Source organism: Marmota flaviventris, chromosome 6 (genome assembly GCF_047511675.1).
Source record: "Marmota flaviventris isolate mMarFla1 chromosome 6, mMarFla1.hap1, whole genome shotgun sequence".
Classification (NCBI taxonomy): domain Eukaryota; kingdom Metazoa; phylum Chordata; class Mammalia; order Rodentia; family Sciuridae; genus Marmota; species Marmota flaviventris.
Genome location: NC_092503.1, coordinates 127,980,030 through 128,001,698, shown reverse-complemented (window position 1 = coordinate 128,001,698; position 21,669 = coordinate 127,980,030). Strand labels below are relative to the sequence as shown.

At 32.9% G+C, this 21,669-nt stretch overlaps 1 pseudogene; it reads right to left on the bottom strand.

Moving 5' to 3' along the window:
• Positions 1–8,383: 8,383 nt before the first annotated feature.
• On the bottom strand, positions 8,384–9,306 carry LOC139706276 (olfactory receptor 2B6-like; annotated as a pseudogene).
• Positions 9,307–21,669: the final 12,363 nt, after the last annotated feature.

Here is a 21,669-nt window from a genome sequence, read left to right as displayed (position 1 = left end):
TGTTTATAAAATTCCCCTACATCTTTTTCTATTTTTTTTTCTTATTTTAGTATAGCATCCACATAAGAGAAAACATTCAACCTTTGACTTTCTGGGTCTGGTTTATTTCACTTAGCATGATGTTCTCCAGTTCCATCTACTTACCAGCAAATATTATAATTTTATTCTTCTTTATGTCCTAGTATTTAATCTTCAATTCTGAATAATAATTTTGCTGGGTATTGTAATCTTGGTTGGTACACATTTTTTCTTTTTTTTATTTTATTTTTCTTGCTGTTTTCTTTTATTGTTCACACCATTCATGTCTTCATACATGTACTTTGGATAATGATGTCCATCATATTCCACCATCATTTCTAACTCCTGCCACCTCCCTTTGCCTCCCACCCCTCTGCCCTATCTGGAGTTCATCTATTCCTCCCATGTTCCAGCTCTATACCTCACTATGAGTCAGTCACTTTATATCAGAGAAAACATTTGGCTTTTGTTATTTTGGGATTGGCTAACTTCACTTAGCATTATCTTCTCTAATCCATCCATTTACCTGAAAATACCATGATTTTGTTCTTTTTTATTGCTGAGTAATATTCCATTGTGTATATATGCCACTTTTTTTTATCCATTCATCCACTGAAGGGCCTCTAGGTTGGCTCCACAGTTTAACTATTATGAATTGTGCTGCTATAAATATTGATGTTGCTGTATCCCTGTGGTATGCTATTTTTAAGTCCTTTGGGTATAGACCAAGGAGAGGGATAGCTGGGTCAAATGGTTGTTACATTCCCAGATTTCCAAGGAATCTCGATAATACTTTCCATATTGGTTGCACCAGTTTGCAGTCCCACCAGCAATGTACAAGTGTACCTTTTCCCATACATTCTTACCAACACTTGTTGTTGTTTGTCTTCATAATAGCTGCCATTTTGACTGGAGTAAGATGAAATTTTAGAGTAGTTTTGATTTGCATTTCTCTAATTGCTAGATACAATGAACATTTTAATTTCATATATTTGTTGATTGATTGTATATCATCTTCTGAGAAGTGTCTGTTCAGGTCCTTGGCCCATTTATTGATTGGGTTAGTTGTTTTTTTGGTGTTTAGCTTTTTGAGTTCTTTATATTCCCTAGAGATTAGTGATCTATCTGATGTGTGAGGGGTAAAAATTTGCTCCCAAGATGTAGGCTTTCTATTCACCTCACAGATTATTTCTTTTGCTGAGAAAAAAACTTTTTAGTTTGAGTCCATCTCATTTATTGATTCTTGATTTTAATTCTTACACTATAGGAGTCTTATTAAGGAAGTTGGGGCCTAATCCCACATGATGGAGATTAGGGCCTACTTTTCTTCTATTAGAGGCAGGGTCTCTGGTTTAATTGCTAGATCCTTGGCCCATTTTGAGTTGAGTTTTGTGCATAGTAAGAGATATGGTTTTAATTTTATTTTTTTGAATGTGGATTTCCAGTTTTCCCTGAACCATTTGTTGAATAGGTTATCTTTTCTCCAATGAATGTTTTTGGTGCCTTTGTCTAATATACAATAATTGTAATTTTGTGGGCTAGTCTCTATGTCCTCTATTCTGTACCATTGGTCTACCAGTCTGTTTTAGTGCCAATACCATGTTGTTTTTGTTATTATTGCTCTGTAGTATAGTTTAAGGTCTGGTATATTGATGCCACCTGCTTTACTCTTCCTGCTAAGGATTGCTTTAGCTATTCAGGGTTTCTTATTTTTCCAGATAAATTTCATGATTGCTTTTTCTATTTCTATGAGGAATATCATTGGGATTTTGATTGGAATTGCATTAAATCTGTATAATGCTTTTGGTAGTGTGGTCATTTTGACAATATAAATTCTGCCTATCCAAGAGCAAGGTAGATCTTTCCATCTTCTAAGGTCTTCTTTGATTTCTCTTTTTAGGGTTCTGTAGTTTTCATTGTATAGATCTTTCACCTCTTTTGTTAAGTTGATTCCTTAGTATTTATTTATTTACTTTTTGAGGCTATTGTAATGGGGTAGTTTTCCTCATTTCCCTCTCAGAGGATTTGTCACCAATATACAGAAATGCCTTTGATTTATGGGTATTGATTTTATATTCTGCTACTTTGCTGAATTCATTTACTAGTTTTAGAAGTTTGCTGGTGGAAATTTTTGGGCCTTCTAGATATAGGATCTTATCATCAGCAAATAGTACTAATTTAAGTTTTTATTTTCCTATGCATATCCCTTTAATTTCTGTTATCTGTCTAATTGCTGTGGCCAGTGTTTCAAGAACTATGTTAAATAGAAGTGGTTAAATAGGACATCACTGTCTTGTTCCAGATTTTAGAGGAAATGCCTTTAATTTTTCTTCATTTAGAATGATGTTGGCCTGGGGCTTAGCCTAGATAGCCTTTATGATGTCGAAATATTTTTCTGTTATCTCTAGTTTTTCTAGTGTTTTGAATATGAAAGGATGCTGTATTTTGTGAAATGCTTTTTGTGAATCTATTGGGATGATCATATGATTCTTATCTTTGAGTATATTGATGTGATGAATTACATTTATTGATTTCCATATGTTGAGCCAACTTTAATCCCTGGGATGAGTCCTACTTGATCATGATGCACTGTCTTTTTGAGATGTTTCCATGTTCAATTTTCCAGAACTTCATTGAGAATTTTTGCATCTATGTTCATTAGAGATATTGGTCTGAAGTTTTCTTTCTTTGATGTGTCTTTGCCTGGTTTTGTAATCAGTTACTCAATGCTTTTTACTCTTTGTGTGTTTATTATAAGTTGTCACTTCCTGACTGCTGTGAGCTTTATGAAAACATCTCATAGTTGTAACAGGATATTTTAAATTGATAACAACTTAACTTTGATCATATTAAAAACCTCTACACTTTTACTTTGTCACTTCCCACATTTTGCATTTGGGATTTTACAATTTATACTTTATTATATTGCATGTCCTGTAACAAACTATTGTACTTATTATTAAATAATATTTATAGTAAAGACATAAGTGGTTTACATTTCAACATTATAGTATTACTGTATCCTGAAGGGACTGCACAAGTAGTGTCATCAGTAAATTTTGTACTTTTGGAAAATTTCATGATACTTATTAATATCCTTCCACTTGAAGAATTTCCTGTAGTATTTCTAGCAAAATACATCTAGTGGAGATGAATCTCCATTTAGTAGAGATGAGTTCATTTGGGAAAGTCTATACCTCTGCCTTCATATCTCCTTCCTCCTCCCTTTCTCTTTCAACATGCTTGTACTGCCAGAGATTAAGGAAGTTGTGACACGTGTAATGTAAAATTGTATTTCCTAAGAAGTTCACTGTATCTTATTCTAATATAATAGTCAGGTACTACGTTTTTTCACCTGGTTTCTTTTGGTCTTGTGAATATATTTTTGCATGTTAATAATTGTTCCAATTTATGTTTCTGTGGAGGAACAATTGCTGAAAAATCCTATTTGATCATTTTGTTCTGCCATCCTCTCAAAAACTACTTTTCTTGGCAAAAAATTTTGGGGAAAAAAAAATCTGCAACTCCTGTTCAGTCCTCTAGAATTAAAGCATCACCCTTATCTTTCATTCATCTCTTTCTCAGAGGACTCACATTTAATAAAATTTCTCTGTCAAACTCCCATATCAGTATCTCACATAATTCCATCTCTTTTATACTTACACTACTCTTCTCTTAGTCAAGGACCTCATCACTTATTGCATAAATGGTTACAATAACCATATTAATCAATTCTAAGTGTTTTCCTATTCCAAACTAATTTTCATTGCTAAATGTAATCCTAAAATCAAAGTCAAAAATTCAAATCTTTTAAGGTTCTATCACCTATTGAAATATCCATTTTTTAATATTACCTGTGCTTTTGGTCCCTGGTACTGTTCAATATATATTCCCATTTCACCTTTACATACTGCCTTATATATTCTTCAACTTGAAACTTAGTAGATTACTGATGATTTTGGATGCATAGTCTTAAATTGTCAACATCTTTGTAAATATATTATTTTACAAAAGTGGAAAAAGCATTGATGTTTGGTAATTGAAAGTTCATAATAAATTTCATCATTCCATAATGAACATATACTTAAAACATCTTGTTGTATACAACGAGAATGTATAATGTTATCTGTCAATGAAAAACTGCTGTTGATTATTTGAATGAAAACAAAACATAATAGAATCAATGTACCTCAAGTTCATTTTATATAAATGTGAATAATAGCTACATAGGAAGATCCTTGAGAAATAAAATAAGATTGCAAATGCAAAGTATCTAACACAATCAATAACTCATGGCACTTTTTGGTATTTGTGAATTCTCCTTGTTATCTCCTTTATTATGATGTTTCCTCATTCAGTGATATGTTCCTATAAACTCCTAGTAAGTATTACAATTTTAGTTCCTGACACTAAAAAACATTTTTAAATGTTCATTTTTTAGGGCCTCATTCTTCCTCTTCTGTTCTAAAAGCATATTCCTAAAAGTATATTTTATCATGTAGTATGTCCTATTATAGTTCATTTTAGATAAGAATTTAGAAATCAGAAAGCTGGAAGTTGTTATTGAACATTAAAATAAAACAAATATACAAAGGGAGAGAATGCAGGAAGGTTAAGTAATGAAGGCATTGCAGTACATTCTCAATTGGCTATAGGAGCTGATGTTGATTTCAGAGCTGGAACACGATGTGGTGCTGGAAAAAGAAGTGTAATGGGAAATAGAGTTAGAGTCTAATGAATGGATTTAATTTTCTTCTGTGTGAATAAAGTGAGACATAGGTAGTTGTACCCAATTCTAAGTGTAAAATAATTGAGACAGTATATGAAAAGGTGCTTAGACCTAAGGTCAATAGTTAAAAATGGATATACACAGAAAAAGTTAAAAGTGTTTGATATGATACCAATAAAAGGTGTAGACATTAGTTTTATGTGGAATAAATTTTTAAATATACTACACTTTATATTGAAATTTGATTTTGTGTTTATTTTTAAAGGAGTTAAATATTTAGTCAACATAAACATTTTTTGATAACAATGTGAAAATAGAAATAGAAACAGAGGTAACTACTGCCCTAGTTGCTATCTAGTATCCTTTCTTAAAATATGGTATGTATTTCCTTAGAGATGTATCTAACACTTTTCCACCCAAACCTCATTCCTTAGTGGTCTCTAGGACATATCCAAGGCTTTGGGATCTGAGATTCAAAATTTGAAAGAATTGGATTTTCATTAGTCATAAAGGTGTTTATTGAACAAGAATCACAAAATGCATTTATTTTAATCATTCCCCTGTGTATAATTTGGAGTTTGAAAAAGCCACTTATTCAGTTATTATGCTATGTTACACAGATCTGAGGAAATCTCTTGAATGGAGAAAACTATTGTAAAAACATTTTCTTTTATTTTTTAATCTTGATGCCCTAAATAATTTTATAAATGCATGACTGTATTCTTTATTTTATTTTTAAGTGTTTAAATATTTTGCTGTCTACCATTTGTTCTTTAGGAAAGCCTTGCTTGCTTAGGAAAATGAGAAAAGCTTTTAATTATCTTCCTTGAAAAGGTAATCTTAGAATTACTCATGCTTTACTTTAAAAGCACAGCACCTTTTAGCCTTCAGAGATAATATGTGCCTTTTCTTCAACATAGCTTCTCAAAAACTAATCAAAGTATGCTTTATGGTAGAGTATCCTGAACATATGAGCCAGGGACATGTGAAGTATTCTACATAAATAAAATATTTCTGTGATTTTTCTTCATCACACTTCGGAAAGTATTTTTTTTCTGATATTTTGATATATAATTCTTAGGAAGTCCAGAGTTTTAACAATCTGGACATCACTCACATTTATGAAATAAGTCATCTTCAATGGCTTAGAAAGTAGTATACACATTAAGTAGCCCAAAGCAGAGTAAAATAGGATAGCTATAATCAGTCTGTGTGGTTATGTTTTTGACACAAATTTTACTGGATTTTGACCCCAGAATAAAAAATACTTTTTCTGTGTGTAAAACTAAGGTAGACAAAGGATACCTTATGTAAAAAAAATGTTTAACATCACAAAATTTATATTTAATTTGTGTGAATGTGTGTGTGCACACAATTTGAAAAAAATTAGTAGTCAGGAATCATCCAAAAATCAGTCATTTTTAAAGGTTATTTATAATTTTTTTTCTAAACTGAACATACTATAATATAAATCCATTGAGAATTGGGCCAGCACTCTTCAAAGAGTGGATCTGGCTTGCAGCTGATTGTTGTTCAGAATAATGTAACAAAAATAACCTCTTATTTTTCTTACAGTATTCAGTTTCTCACTGCCTATCATGTTGGATTCACAAAATATATGTTCAATTTATATAACTACAAAGTCCTTAAGTGGTTCTCATAAATGATAAATAAATTTATGATGAGTTTTAAATTTTTAGTATGTCTTAGTCCATTTATGATATTACAAATACCTGAGACTCTGTAATTTGTAAACAATAGCATTTTTTTTCTCATTATAAAGCTGAGAGTCCAAAGTAAGGCATCAGTACATTTAATGACTGGTAGGGACCCCAGTCTCAGTTACCAAGACAGAGATTTGTTTATTGTATTCAATGGAGGGGAGGATCACTTTGTCCTTACATTGTGGAAAGCAGAGGGCACAAAAAATCCAATTCTCTGTCAAGTCTCCTTAATCTCATTCTTAGTGGAGAAGCCCTCATGATCTTGTCATCTCTTATAGGTATTCTTAATGTGGTCCATTGGACATTAAGTTTGGATATGTGAATTTTGGAGGAGATACATTTTAAAAAGACAGTGTGATTACAATTTTAGGATTCCCTTTATCATATATATATATATATATATATATATATATATATATATATATATTGTTTATGGACACAATATCTTTATTTATTTATTTTTATGTCATGCTGAGGATTGAACCCAGTGCCTCATACATGTGAGGCACGAGCTCTACCACTGAGCTGCAGTCCCAGACCTCCATTTAGCTTTTTTTTTTTAATATTTATTTTTTAGTTTTCGGCGGACACAACATCTTTGTTTGTATGTGGTGTTGAGGATCGAACCCGGGCCGCACGCATGCCAGGCCAGCGCGCTACCACTTGAGCCACATCCCCAGCCCTCCATTTATCTTTTAATGAATCAAATTTTGAACACTATTTGCATTCAAATTTAAATCAATTAAAAAAAAAAACTAATATTGCTTGCTGAAATAATTGAGGTGTTTTTCATCCCAGAAATATAAATTATTTCTTTTTCTTATTGATTTTTTTTTCAGATTTCAAAGGCATTCCTGGTTGTTTCAGTTTATGCACAGAAATGTTGCCAGATTGACATTCATTATGATTGTTATCACCACTTCCTTGTACTCTCACTGATTCAGAAGACATATGCTTATGGTATTTGAAAGGAACATCAAGAAACATCCATATTTTATCTTTTTATATTAATGTTTAATGTGAATTTTAGATTAAAAATGCAACACAACTTTCTTGTTAATTACGTTGGTTTTTTTCTTTTTTCTTTTAGTGCTTGGGAATAAATTAAGGGCTTTGAGCACAGTAGGTAAATATTCTGCCATTGAGCTATACTTGCAGCTCTTACAATGCATTTTCTCTGTATGTGTTAGTAAATAAAACAAATACACAAATATTGAACCCTGGAGCACTCTTACACCGAGGTACACCCCCAGCCCATTTTTATTTTAAGACAGGATATCCCTAAATTACTAAGGCTGGTGGTCTTGAAGTTACAATTCTCCTTTCCCAGTCTTCCAAATCACTGAGATTACAATTCTGTGCCACTACACCCTCTATAATGTATCTTTAAAGGAACACTGGTATTTACATAAATAAAGTTTGATAAACTTATAAGAATGATGATTCTTTGAAAACATAGAGTGCTTCACACAGAAAGTCAAGTTATAGCCATGCTGCTTACATAGACTTGGGATAAACTCCCAGAGAAATAAGAAAATATTTATTGGGTAAAGGTGACAGGAAGCCCATTTGAGAATAGTGACATGCTATTTTTATAGGGTTTATATTGAACTAATGAACTTATAATTTGTATTGTTAATTTAACACACTTTATGATTTGAATATGTTAATATTCAGCACAATTTCAGTATCTTTCTGAATGGAATTATTTTAATGTATTTTCAAAGAGTGCTCATAATGTTGTGTATTAGCTGAGTATAATTCTTGCCTAACATTATTATAAAGCACATACGAAATATTACATATCTTGCAAAAAGAACATCTAACTCAGATTTATGATACTAGAGTGAGTTATTAGAGAAATTCACATAAATCTACAGTGTTAAATAATTTCATTTCTTGTTTACAACTGTCACTTGGGTCTGAAAATGCTCCAAATCACTTTGCCTAATGCCCCTTTCACATCTTTATTCCTTAGGGTATAGATGAAGGGATTGAGTGTAGGGGTCACTACTCCATAGAATAGAGCCATGAACTTAGGCTGGTCTCTTGAGGTAGAAGAGGGAGGCTGAAGGTACATGCTAATGACTGGGCCATAAAATAAGAAAACTACAATTAGATGAGAGGAACATGTCCCAAAGGCCTTTTTCCTTCCTTCAGAAGATTTGATTTTAAATATGGCATGTCCAATACTAGCATAGGAGGCAAGAATTAAACACAGAGGAACAGCCCCTATTAAAATGCATACCACAGAGAGTGTGAGCTCATTAGCCTCCTTTTCCCCACAGGCAGCCTTTATCAGAACTGGAATCTCACACAAGTGATCCAGTTTATTGATGCCACACAGTGGCAATTTTAATGTAACAGAAACTTCAGAGATTGCATAGATATTCCCAGTCAGCCACACAATGGATACTAATAGGATGCAGACAGCGCTGATTCATGATGAAGGTGTAGTGTAGAGGTCTGCAGATGGCCACATAGCGATCAAAAGACATGAGAGCCAAGAGCAGACATTCTGTGCTCCCCATTATGCTAAAGAAATAAAGCTGAACTATACACTCCAAATAACTGATGATCTTCTTAGAAGTTCCCAAGTTAAACAGCATCTGAGGCACAATGCATGTCTAAGAAGGAGAGGTTGGTGAGGAAGAAATACATGGGACTGTGTAGATGGGGGTCTAACTTGGATACCAGAATAATGGTTAAATTTCCCATCATGGCCATCGGGTATGTTATGAGAAGAATAACAAATAGAGGAAACTGTAGCCAATGATGGTCTGCAAAGCCTAGTAGAATGAACTCTTCAGGGTGACTTTTGTTAATCAGTGCCATCCTCTTTAGTTCATTTCACATATAGTAGGGTAGCAAAAAGTCAGAGTTACAAAAAATGGCAAACTATAATTATATATTAGACATTCAATCATGGAAGATATTTGTGCAATAAGTTGTGGGAGAAATAATATAAATGTTCAGGCAAAAGGTGAACCCATTTTTTTTCATGAAACTAAGTTAAAGACAGTTACCTTTAACAAGTAAACTAGTCCTTCTGAAACTGAACTTTCTGAGAACTGAAAAAATACTATCTTCTTGGGTTTTGATGAGGATAAATTAGAAAAAGAAGTTACTGTGATTTGGAAACTCCAACATAAAGGTTTTCAAATTTTATCTTGCATAGAAATCAACTGAAGAAGCTATCAAAATGAAGTGTTGTGTTAGTAGATGTGACATGGTGCTGAGGAATCACATGATTCATTTTCAGGAGTACTGCTGCAACTCATTACTGAAATATTAAAAAGAAAGTATTAAGCTATCCATAATAGAAGAAGGAGGAGAAAATCTGGAGCTATAAGAACCATCAGGGTAGACTTGTCCACCTGTGTACACAACTGATTATACCACAGTGAATCTCACAATCATGTATATCCACAAGACAGAAAAAAGAGAAGAAAACTAAAAGTAAATAGCAGATAGATCACTAGAGTAAAGGGAGCAAAGGGAGGGAGGAGGGGAGGGGAATTGGAAATACTAGGGACAAGAGCAAATTATATTCTATGCCTTTATAATTATGTCAAAATGAATACCAATATTACACTTAAATAAAAAGAATCAGCAAAAAGGGAAAAAAACCCAAAAGGCTGGACTTGTGCAACCTCAATTAATCAGCATAATAATTATATAATCTCTCCGGGAAGTAAGAAGACTTTGATGTTAAACAATCTTATATATATGTATATTTTTTTGGGGGGGGTTGGAGTAGTGGGAATTGAACTCAGGGGCACTGGGCCACTGAGCCATATCCCCAGCCCTATTTTGTATTTTATTTAGAGACAGGATCTTACTGAGTTGCTTAGAGCCTCACTTTTGCTGAGGCTGGCTTTGAACTTGTGATCCTTCTGCCTTAACCTCTGAGCTGCTGGGATTACAGGCATGCACCACCTTGCCTGGTTCAATCTTAGCTGTTTTGATTTGAGGGAAAAAAATTAAATACTTTTTTTGTTTTTCTGCTAGTGTGCCGCAGTCTGGCTGCAGCAAAATAACCGGGGGGTGACGAACAACTTGTGTAGATTGATACAGCAGGAGTAGGAACCATATATTGCAGGACAGGAGCAGTACATTCCACACAGCTTATCTAATTAGCATAAACTAGATACATCAGTCAACCAATGAGGAATCTCCACACTTAATGGCTCGCTGGTTTTATTTCTCTGGCAAAATGCCAGGAGCCATCCTGACTTGTTTACAGACTCTAACACTAGTGTTTTCTCATTTTTTTTCTTTTTCACTGGTGCATAATAATTGTATAGACCAGTGAGTTTCATTATGACATTGTGGTACATGCATATAACATAATTTGATCAATTTTATTCCCTAGTACCTTCCACCCCTTAATCTTAACCTCCTCCTTACGATTGATCCTGTTCATTCACTGTATTGTTTTTCATTCTACTTTCATGATATATTTTTATTTTATATTATTTTATTTATGTTTCCCCAGTAGCTTTCAATATGACAGAAAATGTGGTACTTGTCTTTCTGACTATGGCTTATTTTGCTTAACATGATACTTCCCAGTTCCATTCATTTTTTTCTAAAAATGACATAATTTCATTCTTATTTGTGACTGAATAAAAGTCCACATTTTCTGTATCCATTCATCCACTGATGGACTCCTAGTTTTGTTCTATAACTTGGCTATTGCAAATTGTGTTGCAATAAACACTGGTATGCATGTATCTCCAAAGTATGCTGGCTTGAATTCTTTCAGATAGATACCAAGGAGTGGTATAGTGGGATTATAGGGAAGTTCTATTTTTAGCTTTTTGAGGAAACTCCATACTGATTTTTATTATAATGGCTATACTAATTTATGTTCTCATCAACAGTGTATAAATGTTCCTTTGCTCCCACATCCTCATCAGCATTTAATGTTATTTGCATTTTTGATGATTGCCATTCTGATAGGAGCGAGATGGAGTCTCAGTATAATTTTGTTTTGCAATGAGTTGCTAAAGATGTTGAAGAATTTTTCATATAATTGTTGGCTATTTGTCTATCTTCTTTTGAGAAATGTCTATTCTGTTAATTTGCTCATATATTGATCAGGCTATTTGCTGTTTTGATGTTAATTTTGTTGAGTTCTTTATATATTCTGGATATTAATGCTCTGACAGAAGAGTAGTTGGAAAGATTTTCTCTCTTTCTGTAGGCTGTCTGGTCACACTATTGTTTCCTTTGCTTTGCTGAAACTTTTGAAGTTGATGCTATCTTGTTTATCGAGTCTTGTTTTTATATCCTGAGCTATAGGAGTCCTATTTAGGAAGACATTGCCTGAGCCTTTATGTTAAAGTGTTTCCCCTATGTTTTCTTCTAATAGTTTCAAAGTTTCTGATTTTTATACATAGATCTTTGATCCATTTTGTGTTGAGTGGTAGAAAGTAAGAGACAGGGATCAAATTTCATTCTTCTATATATGAATATCTATTTTTTTTTCTCAGCACAATGTGTTAAAGAGGTTATTTTTTCTCCAATGTATGTTTTTGGCACCTTTGTCAAAAATAGATACTTTTTTGATATTAAGGCTCTGTAGTAAAATTTGAAATCAGCTATTACAATGTCTCCAGCTTTACTCTTTTTGATCATGATTTCTTTGGCTATTCTGGGTCTTTTGTTTTTTCATATGAAATTTAGGATTTTAATTCTGTGAAGAATATTATTGATAGATATTGCATTGAATCTGTAGATCACTTTTGGCAATATGGCTCTATAAACAATATTAGTTCTGCCTCTTTATGAACATGAGAGGTCTTTCTATCTTCTAGCAGCTTCTTCTATATCTTTATTCAGTGTTCTGTAATTTTCCTATGGAAGCCCTTAGCTTCATTTGTTAGATCTATTGTTCAGCATTTCATTTATTTATATACTTTTGGAGCTATTGTGAATAGAACTGTTTTCCTGATTGGAAATACCAATAGATTTGTTATTGGTATGTAGAAAAACTATTGACTTTTGTACATTGGTTTTTGTTTCCTGCTACTTTGCTGCATTTATTTTTCTGTAAGTGTTTTGGTGAAAGCTTTAAGTCTTTCCAAGTATTGTTTGTTATAAACTGCAAATAGGAATAATTGAACTTCTTCCTTTCCTTTTTGTGTCTCTCCCTTTTGTTTCTTTCTCTTGCCTAGTTGCTCTGGTTAAAATTCCAAACACAATATTGAATAGAAGTTGAGAGAGTGAGTGCACTTTCTTTTCTTGTTCCCAATTTTAAAGAAAATGCTTTCAGCTTTTTCTCATTCAGAAGGCTGTTTACTTTGGGTTCATCATAAATACTTTTAAAATGATCTTTCTCCATTAGAATTTGAGGGAATTGAGCTACAGTGACATGTTTCTCCATGCTTATGATTGTGTGTTTGTGTGTGCTATTTTATTTATTTATTTATCTGCACAGCCGCTTAGCTCACTTTGATCATTTGATATTTTATGCTAAATTTTCTCTATTTTATCCATTTTGTATGAATTTTCCTTTACTGGATTTATTAAAACACGTTTTTATATAAATTTGGACAGTCATCAGTAACCCAGTGGTTATACAACAGCTGAAATATATTTTTAAACTCCAGGTAATTACTTCATGGAGGAAACTCAATTTCAGGCCAGGGTCTTATTCAAACTCATAAATTATTTCACATTTCCAGGACATACATGTTTGCTTGTTTCCCAGTCACTATGTGCATTGAAAGCAACAACATCAAGTACTTGATTACAGTATCACTTTGAGAAAGATAAGTATGCAATGAGGGGTTTTCAAGTGTGCTTTATGAAATCCACAATCATCTTTAGGGTGGGCAATATTTATATAGGAAGCTTAGATAATACACCAGTACAAAGTTTTGAGTCTCCTGTCTAGTTAGTTAGTGTTTAAGGATACCACCTACATTCATATGATTATAAAACTACCCTATGGTATGTCACATAAAATTATTGAAAGCAAAGATGTGAATGTTGTCCTTTTATTTTATGTTATTCTAGTGCTGAATTGTGCAATAACAAAAACTAAATAATAATTACAACCAATCCTTAGTGACTCCTTTGTGTGAAACACAATAAGCTTTTCATATCCATTAAATCTCTTATCACCCACACCCAAACCTCTGATAAAGAACATTTTAGTATGTGTATTTTAGTATGTTGTTATTCACTCCTATATTCTGTTAGTAACTGGAAAATTTCTTAAGATCAAAAGGCAGTCAATGCCTGAGAAATGAGCTAGTGATATATCAAATCTATAATTTCAGTGTTTGAATATTCCGTAGAAAGCACTGGTAATTTAGGGCCTGAAATAGCTGACATTATTAAAATATTATCTTCGTACAATGTGCATTTAGGAACATATCTTACCTTATGTTTTTTTTTTTATTTTGGGTGAAAATTCTATGGTATAGAGGGGATAGTACATAAGCATAGTATCAATAAATTAGATTCATAAGATAAACATTATAAAAATAATTATCTCCCCATATTATTAAATAATTGCACTACAAGACACCTATTATCTGTTCAATTAACACTGCTATATTCACCTTTGATATTTTTCTACCATGCACCATCTTTCAATATTTTAAAGAACATTTTAGAGTTGATGTTCTATGAATTCTATAACCAATAACATCTAATTATCTCTCTAATGACACTATTCATTTCAATATGCATTAGCAATTTTATTAAATTTGTATTATTTCAAATTTTATTCATAATATTTACCTCAGTGACATTTTGTTTGTGAATTTTCATCACTCCTGTCAAAAGACAAAATTACAACAAATTTAGTTATAGATCTGGTTGGCTTCTATTTGCAATTCATGAATCAAGGCAGCCTCCATTCTACAACATAAATTAAATTTCCTACTGGGCAATAATAGGACCATGTTTTGTAAGGTGGAAACAGGGAAACAGAATGACTGAAAAAAACTCACTTTTTAACATCAGGTGTTTTAGGTTACTTTTTGAAAGGATTGAAACAGAGCACCTCGGTAGCTGACTCAAGTAGACCACAATCTCCTTTTTCAGGAAAGCCTTGTCTGCTTGGGGATCTATCTGATTTCTTAATATTTCAGTTCAATTATATGGCATGTAGCATGCGTGACTCCAATTTATCTGATCTGTTGGAGCCTAGTGTAGAAAGTCTGGATATTTCCCTAGAGACACCATTGCAGGTGTGCCTATTCCATGTGATTTAATCTGAAATATATTTTAAGCTCTGCGATTATGTTCTTGTATCTCTCATCTTTTCCATATCATTCTCATGATATTTCATTATTTTTAGTTTTTGAAGTCCATGACTTTTGAATCTTCTACTTCCAGTGTTTTTTCATCACTATTTCACTACCTGGATAAATTGTTTACCCCCCAAATTTTAAATTACTTTAATAAAGGACCAAACTCTATTCCTCTTGACATCTCTTTAGTTTATCTGCTCAGATTTTCATTGTAGTATATCTTGTCCATACTTAATTTTCATCAAACACAGTACTTGACTTATATTCACAGTACTTTTGACCTTTATTTATAATAAAATATAAAGAAATTAATGTTATTTTTATATGACATCAAAACATTTGAATGAAATAAGGACAAGTGAATCCATGAAAATTTGACTATACAATAAAAAGTATTTCATGTGACTTATTCCCTTGATCTAAGGAAATCTTTATACTTTATTCAAGTATTTAACATCACTCTGTTACAGAGTTTATTGATATTTAAATGCTTTTAAGTTTGGTCTAATTAAGAAGAGAAATCTAGTTATCAGAGTCACTGAAGTGATATTTCTAGTTTAAAATATCTCCCTGAAATTTTGCTTTTCATATGTACATTAGGCAGTATGATCTATATATCTTCATGCCTTTACTGAGAATGTTTGACCTTTAAAGACAAGTATCTTTAAACTTACCTTATTTTGATAAATATTATTTAGTAAAAATAAATTATGAAGAAATTTATCAATATTTTTTAAACTTTCAGAGAAGGATGCAGAAGCTGAAGTACACAGATGAGCATTTAAAAATTTGTTTCAGAATTCAGTTTTTCATTTGACTCAAGGCTGTCAAGGAGAAGACAAGGATGGACTGGGAAGGCAGTAATAGAAAATATTACAAATGCTTTGTAGGCGTGTTATTTGTATGCTGTTCCTGAGACCTCTTGGGCATTGTTTTCACATGGGCCATTCATTTTTATTCATTTATCAACTTCCCAGATAAGTTAACAGAGAACATTCCTTGGGACAGAATTTGTAATTTAAATGCTTCTTGTGTACAATTAGTTACTTAATGAACTGAGGATGAGAGCAGGTCTCTTCTGTTTGTAAATGTGTTCTAAAATAAACTCAGTCAATTTATCAACCCCCAGGACACAAATTTGAACAGCATAAATTATCACTTTGTATCCCTGAGAAATTGTTCCCATGATTCCTAAAGGACACCCAAATCTGTGTATGCTCAAATTCTTTACATGAAATTCCATATTAGTGGGATATAACCCACACAAATCCTCCTGTGTCCTTTAAATTATTCATAGATTACTTATAATACCTAGCAAAGCTTAAATGCTATGTGAATTGTTATACTATTATTTAGGGAATAACAATGAAGGAAAGTCTGTAAATGTTCAGTACAGAAGCAATCATGTTAGGCCTAACTGCATAGCACATGATCTACTATTGGTAGAATCTGCTGATGAGGAACCTGGGGACATGGAGGGCCTCCTGTATAATTGAATAATTAAATAGGTAACATATCTGAGCTAGACTGAATAAATGATTTGGGGTATTTAAATGAGATTCTTGAATATAGTATTTTATTTATTATTCAATTATGTCAAGCAATATTTGATAACTTCTAATAATAACAATAAAAGGTAGAACAATTAGGAAGAGAAAAAAATATAAAAGTGATCTTTTCAATAGAAAGGAATAGTGATACTTAAAAACTTCAAAATATTTGATGATTTTATAACAAAAAGACTAACACCCACAAAAGTGCATGTTACTCAGATATGTGGGTAAGTATTAAGATTTAAGAAATTAGACACATAATTCATGGATGCATTATTTTGAAAAACAATTTAAATACTTTGAAATCAGGTACAAATGGAAAGGCTTTCTTTTGACAATTGTTCCTGGTCTGTAATCCTTCTAACTCCCTGAAGGTAATCACTTGTAGTGCATGACTGTGTATCTTTCCAAATTACATGTGTGCTAGATATTTCCCACTCCCTCTCTCAATCCCAGATCCATTCTCTATCTCTCTATATGTTTCTACCATGTTTTGTGCTTCTAGGGGTTGACTGAAGAGAATTCCTTTGTATCTGGCTTTACAATTCCTTTGTATTTAGCTAATGGAAAACAACATTAAAGTTAGCATGTGAGAATAAAGAGAGTTTGGGGTATTTTCCCCTTTCTGCTTCTCAGCTGAAACACATGAGGCTGCCTGTAGTTTCAGCCAAAGGTGAAACCTCCTGAAGGTGGCCATGTTAATATAGTTACTCTCTTGTTTACAGTACCACTTCCTCCCTTTGCTTCTTCAGGTTTTTGGTTGATAACAGGCTCTCCACCATTGCTAGCTCCAGGATAGTGCATATGTAATATACAGGTATAAATCCCTTGTTGGTATTTCTAAGTCCTTCCCACAAACACCTTTGTAAATGCTTTTTTTTTTTGAACCTACCCTCAAAATCCCAGGTGGAGTATACCATCTAATTTATACTGGGACTGTAGCTGACAAAAATCTTGAGAGAAACAGACCAAGGGCATTTAAAAATATTATTATTATTATTATTATTATTATTATTATTATTATTTTGGTGCTGGGATTAAACCCAAGGCCTTGTGCATGCAAGGCAAGCACCTACCAACTGAGGTATAAACTTAGGCCTTTTTCATTAGTTTCTTATCTGGTCTTTGTTTTTCCTTATGCTAATTTTGGGTTTGTTCTTGATTTTCTAGTTCCCTGAGATTCAGCTATGTAATTTATTTGAGATCATTCTTCTTTTTTTTTGATATGGATATTAATTGCTATAAATCTTCCTTGTAGTACAGCTTTTACTGTATTCTGTAGGTTTCTGTACATTGTGGTGGCATTTTCTTTTCTTTCAGAAGTTTTTAATTTCCTTCTTGGTTTCTTCCTTGATCCATTGGTTGTTCAATAGTAACTTGTTTAATTTCCATGTATTTGTATAGTTGGAAATTTGTTCTTATTGTTGACTTTCAGTTTTATTTGACTGTTGTCAGAAAAGAAACTCCATATAATTTTAAGATTTTAAAATTTCTTGAGAATGTTTTTGATGTCTATAATGTGATCTATCCTGGATAATATTTATTTGCTGTTGACAAAAATGTGAATTTGCAGTTGTTAAATGGAGTGTTCTGTAGGTATCTGTTGGGTCAATTGGTCTAGTGTGAATTATAACTCTAACTACATTATTTCCTTATTGATTTTTTGTCCAAATTATCAGTCTGTTGCCAAAAGTAGTGTGATAAAATCTCCAACTCTTATTGTATTGGAGTCTATTATTTCCTATAGTTCTATTAATATTTGTGTTTTATGTATTTGGTGCTCCAGTATTGGATGAACACACACACACACACACACATTATAATCTTGATAAATTGACCCCTTTATCATTATATAAGAGCCTTATTTGTCTCTTTATTGCCTTTGTTCTAATGTCTATTTCATCTAGTGTAAGTGTGGTACTCCTGCTTTGTCTTGGATTCTACTTGCATGAAACATTTTATTCCTTTCCTTCAATCTCAGTCTATATGTGTACATGGAGGTAAAATTACTTTCTAGTAAGCAATATATAGGTGGGGTTTTTAAAAAAAATTTAATCTACTCAGAGTAGTCACTTTCTATCTTTTTTAAAAACAGTCTTTTTAAGCATCTTTTTTTGAAGACTATTTATTTATTTATTTGCATTATAATTCTTAATACACCATTATACAATAATTTATCATATCTCTGATTATATATAAGGTATGTTGACACCACATTCACATCTTCATATATGTATTTTGTATAATGATTTAAGCATCTTTTATTAATTTTATTTTACTTATTCTTATTAGTTATATATGACAGCAGAGTACAATTCCATTCCATATTACACAAATAGAACACAATTTTTTGTCTCTGATTGAACACAAAGTAGAGTCACACCATTTGTGTTTTTATATATGTACTTAGGGTAATGATGTCCATCTCATTCCACCTGCAAATGCCATGATTTAATTGTCTTTTAATGCTGAGTAGTATTCCATTGTGTATATATACCACAGTTTCTTTATCCATTCATATACTGACATGCATCTAGGTTGTTTTTACAATTAGCAGTTGTGAATTCTGTTGCTATAAACATTGATATTGCTGTGTCCCTGTAGTATGCTGTTTTTAAGTCCTTTGAGTATAAACCAAGGAGTGGGATAGCTGGGTCAAATGGTGATTCTATTCCTAGTTTTCCAAGGAATCTCCATACTGCTTTCCAGATTGGCTGCACCAATTTGCAGTCCCAGCAGCAATGTTAAGAGTGTGCCCTTTTCCCCACATCCTCACCAATACTTATTGTTGTTTGTATTCTTAATAGGTGCCATTCTGACTGGAGTGATATGAAATCTTAGAGTAGTTTTGATTTGCATTTCTCTAATTGCTAGAGATGCTGAACTTTTTTTCATATATTTGTTGATTGATTGTATATCATCTTCTGAGAAATGTCTGTTCAGTTTCTTGCCCCATTTATTGATTGGATTATTTGTTTTTTGGTGTTAAGATTTTTGAGTTTTTTATATATCCTAGAGATTTCTTTTTCATTCTTTATTTCTCTCTCTTTTTTTCCTTCCTTCCTCAATCCAATTCCTTATTTTTCCTTTATTTTCTTTTACAGTGCTTTGAACCAAAATCAGAAACTTGTGCATGCTATAAAGTAACCTTTCACAGAGCTATAACCCTAGCCCTTCTACTATTACTTGTGTAGGTAATCTTTCTCTTCTTTGTCTTTCTTATCTTCTTCTTTAACTCCTATAACTCCAAATTTTTCTTATTTTGTCCCATAAATCTTATAAATCTTTTTTTATACCACATCATATTCTTTTCTTTTTCTCCTATAAGTATTTTAAAATTATCTGTGTTTGAGTTCAAAGATTTGTCTTCTGGAGAATAATTATGTTGTAGATGTTTTAAATAGTACTCCTCATTTGTGTATTCCAGCTTTGGGCTTCTGTTCAAATTTCTTTATTGTTTTAATCTATTAAATTTCCTGTTCTGGTCACTTACTCTTTCTCATTCTTTGAATTTCATATCATTCTCATTTATTTGTGCTTTCTTGAAGTTCAACCAATTCTCTTAAAGCAGTTATTTTAATTATTTGTCAGGTAATTCATCTCTTTATGGTCAGTTGCTGCCACTTTATTTTGTGATTTTTGGTGATATCATGTTTCTCTGGTTGTTCCTGCATTGATGTTGTTATAGTTAAAGCAATGTCCCTGGGTTTCATAAATTGAGTTCCAGACTACTCACATATAATAGAATCAAGCCTTTATTGAAGCACACTGGTGGCGACTGACCAGAACATAAAGTTATTCTCCTTATTAGCCCCAAACTATTACAAGGGTGCTCTTTATAAACCCGAAAACTGCAAAAGGGACCTTTGGGGGTCTAGTCAATGCAAGAAAGCCAAGTTACAGAAGCAGGAGAGTGCAGCCAGGCGGCGGGAAGCTTAACCAATCACAATAGTTCAGTCATCCCAATTACAGAAACACAGCCCTGTTATCCTAGTTACAGAAACAATGCCCCACTAGGTAGTTCTGTGTTCTTAAGGGTTTCTAGAGCAAAAGGCAAAGAACAACTTGCCCCAGTCATGACCTTTGTATTTGGCATGGCTGTTTTATAAAATGGAGTCACCTTGGCTTGACTATTACAATGTCTAAGCTTTGAAGAAGTAGGTGTTAATTCCAGTCTTGACATACTAGTTTTGTGCAGGAATGTAAATATGTCCATAGATTTTTGGCCAGACTCTCTGATATGGTTTTTATATCCTTTGACAATTACCTTTATTATAGTGCTGTAATGGTTAATTTGAATTATCCATTTGATTGGCTTAAAAAATACCAAGGATTGAGAGGATTATGGTTGTATCAGTGAGGGTGTGTCTAGGAATGATTGGCATGTGGGATAGCCAACTGGAAAGGAGTTTTTCCCTAAGCATGGGCAGAACCAACCAATAGGATGATGGCTTGAATGGAATAAAGTTGGGAATACAAAGAAGCAGCAGCAGATGTAAGCTCAATTCTTCTTGAATGGGTTCTTGATTGCTGCTGTGATTGTCTGAGGATATCAGATTCTTGCTTCTTCACTTTTCCGCAGTGGACTCTGACAGTGATTCTCTAGAAAGCTCAGATCTCAGATTAGAGTAGCACCATTGATCCCTCTTGTTCTGGGGCTTCAGTCTCTTGGACTTTGCTGCTACTGGTTCTCCCAGCTCTCCAGGCTACAGATGGCCATTATGGACTATTCAGCTTCTAGTCACATAAGCCAACCTAATAAATCCCCTTTTTATAATTATACTTCCTGTTCATTCTGTTCCTCTTGAGAACCCTAATACATGCTGGATTGAAATATTTTGGTCCTTGGAGCTGTTGTAACTCAGGGGTGTACCTGAAGGCTATGGCCTCAAGGCTCCCATTGCACTAGAGTATATCTGAGGACCACAACAATTGAGGCCATGAAAATTTCAAAAAAGTCCAAATGTCCTGTATTCTGTCAGCAGGGATTTTACCTAGAGAGTGAATCTCCCTCCCAGTGGCTACATTTCCCACCTGGTGTTGGAGGCAATATGAAGACTGAGCCTGTGGTCAGGGGCTATGATTGTTTGTTTGGTCTAGAATTTTACTTGGTTGGTTCAGTGTTGAGTTTTAAATAAAAGTATATGCTTATTTTCCTTTCCTTTCTTCAAATAGATGGTATCTCTCTCTGCATTCTTCTGTGTGGGGATGAGGAAATAGTGACATGGGTAATGTAAAATAATCTTTCCTGCTATCTTCAATCTAGTGTCTTCTTATTATATAATAATCAGGTACTGTGATCTCTCACCTCTTTTTCTTTGTTCTTGTGAAATTTTACATTAGAATCATCACAAAACTTTATGTTTAAACTT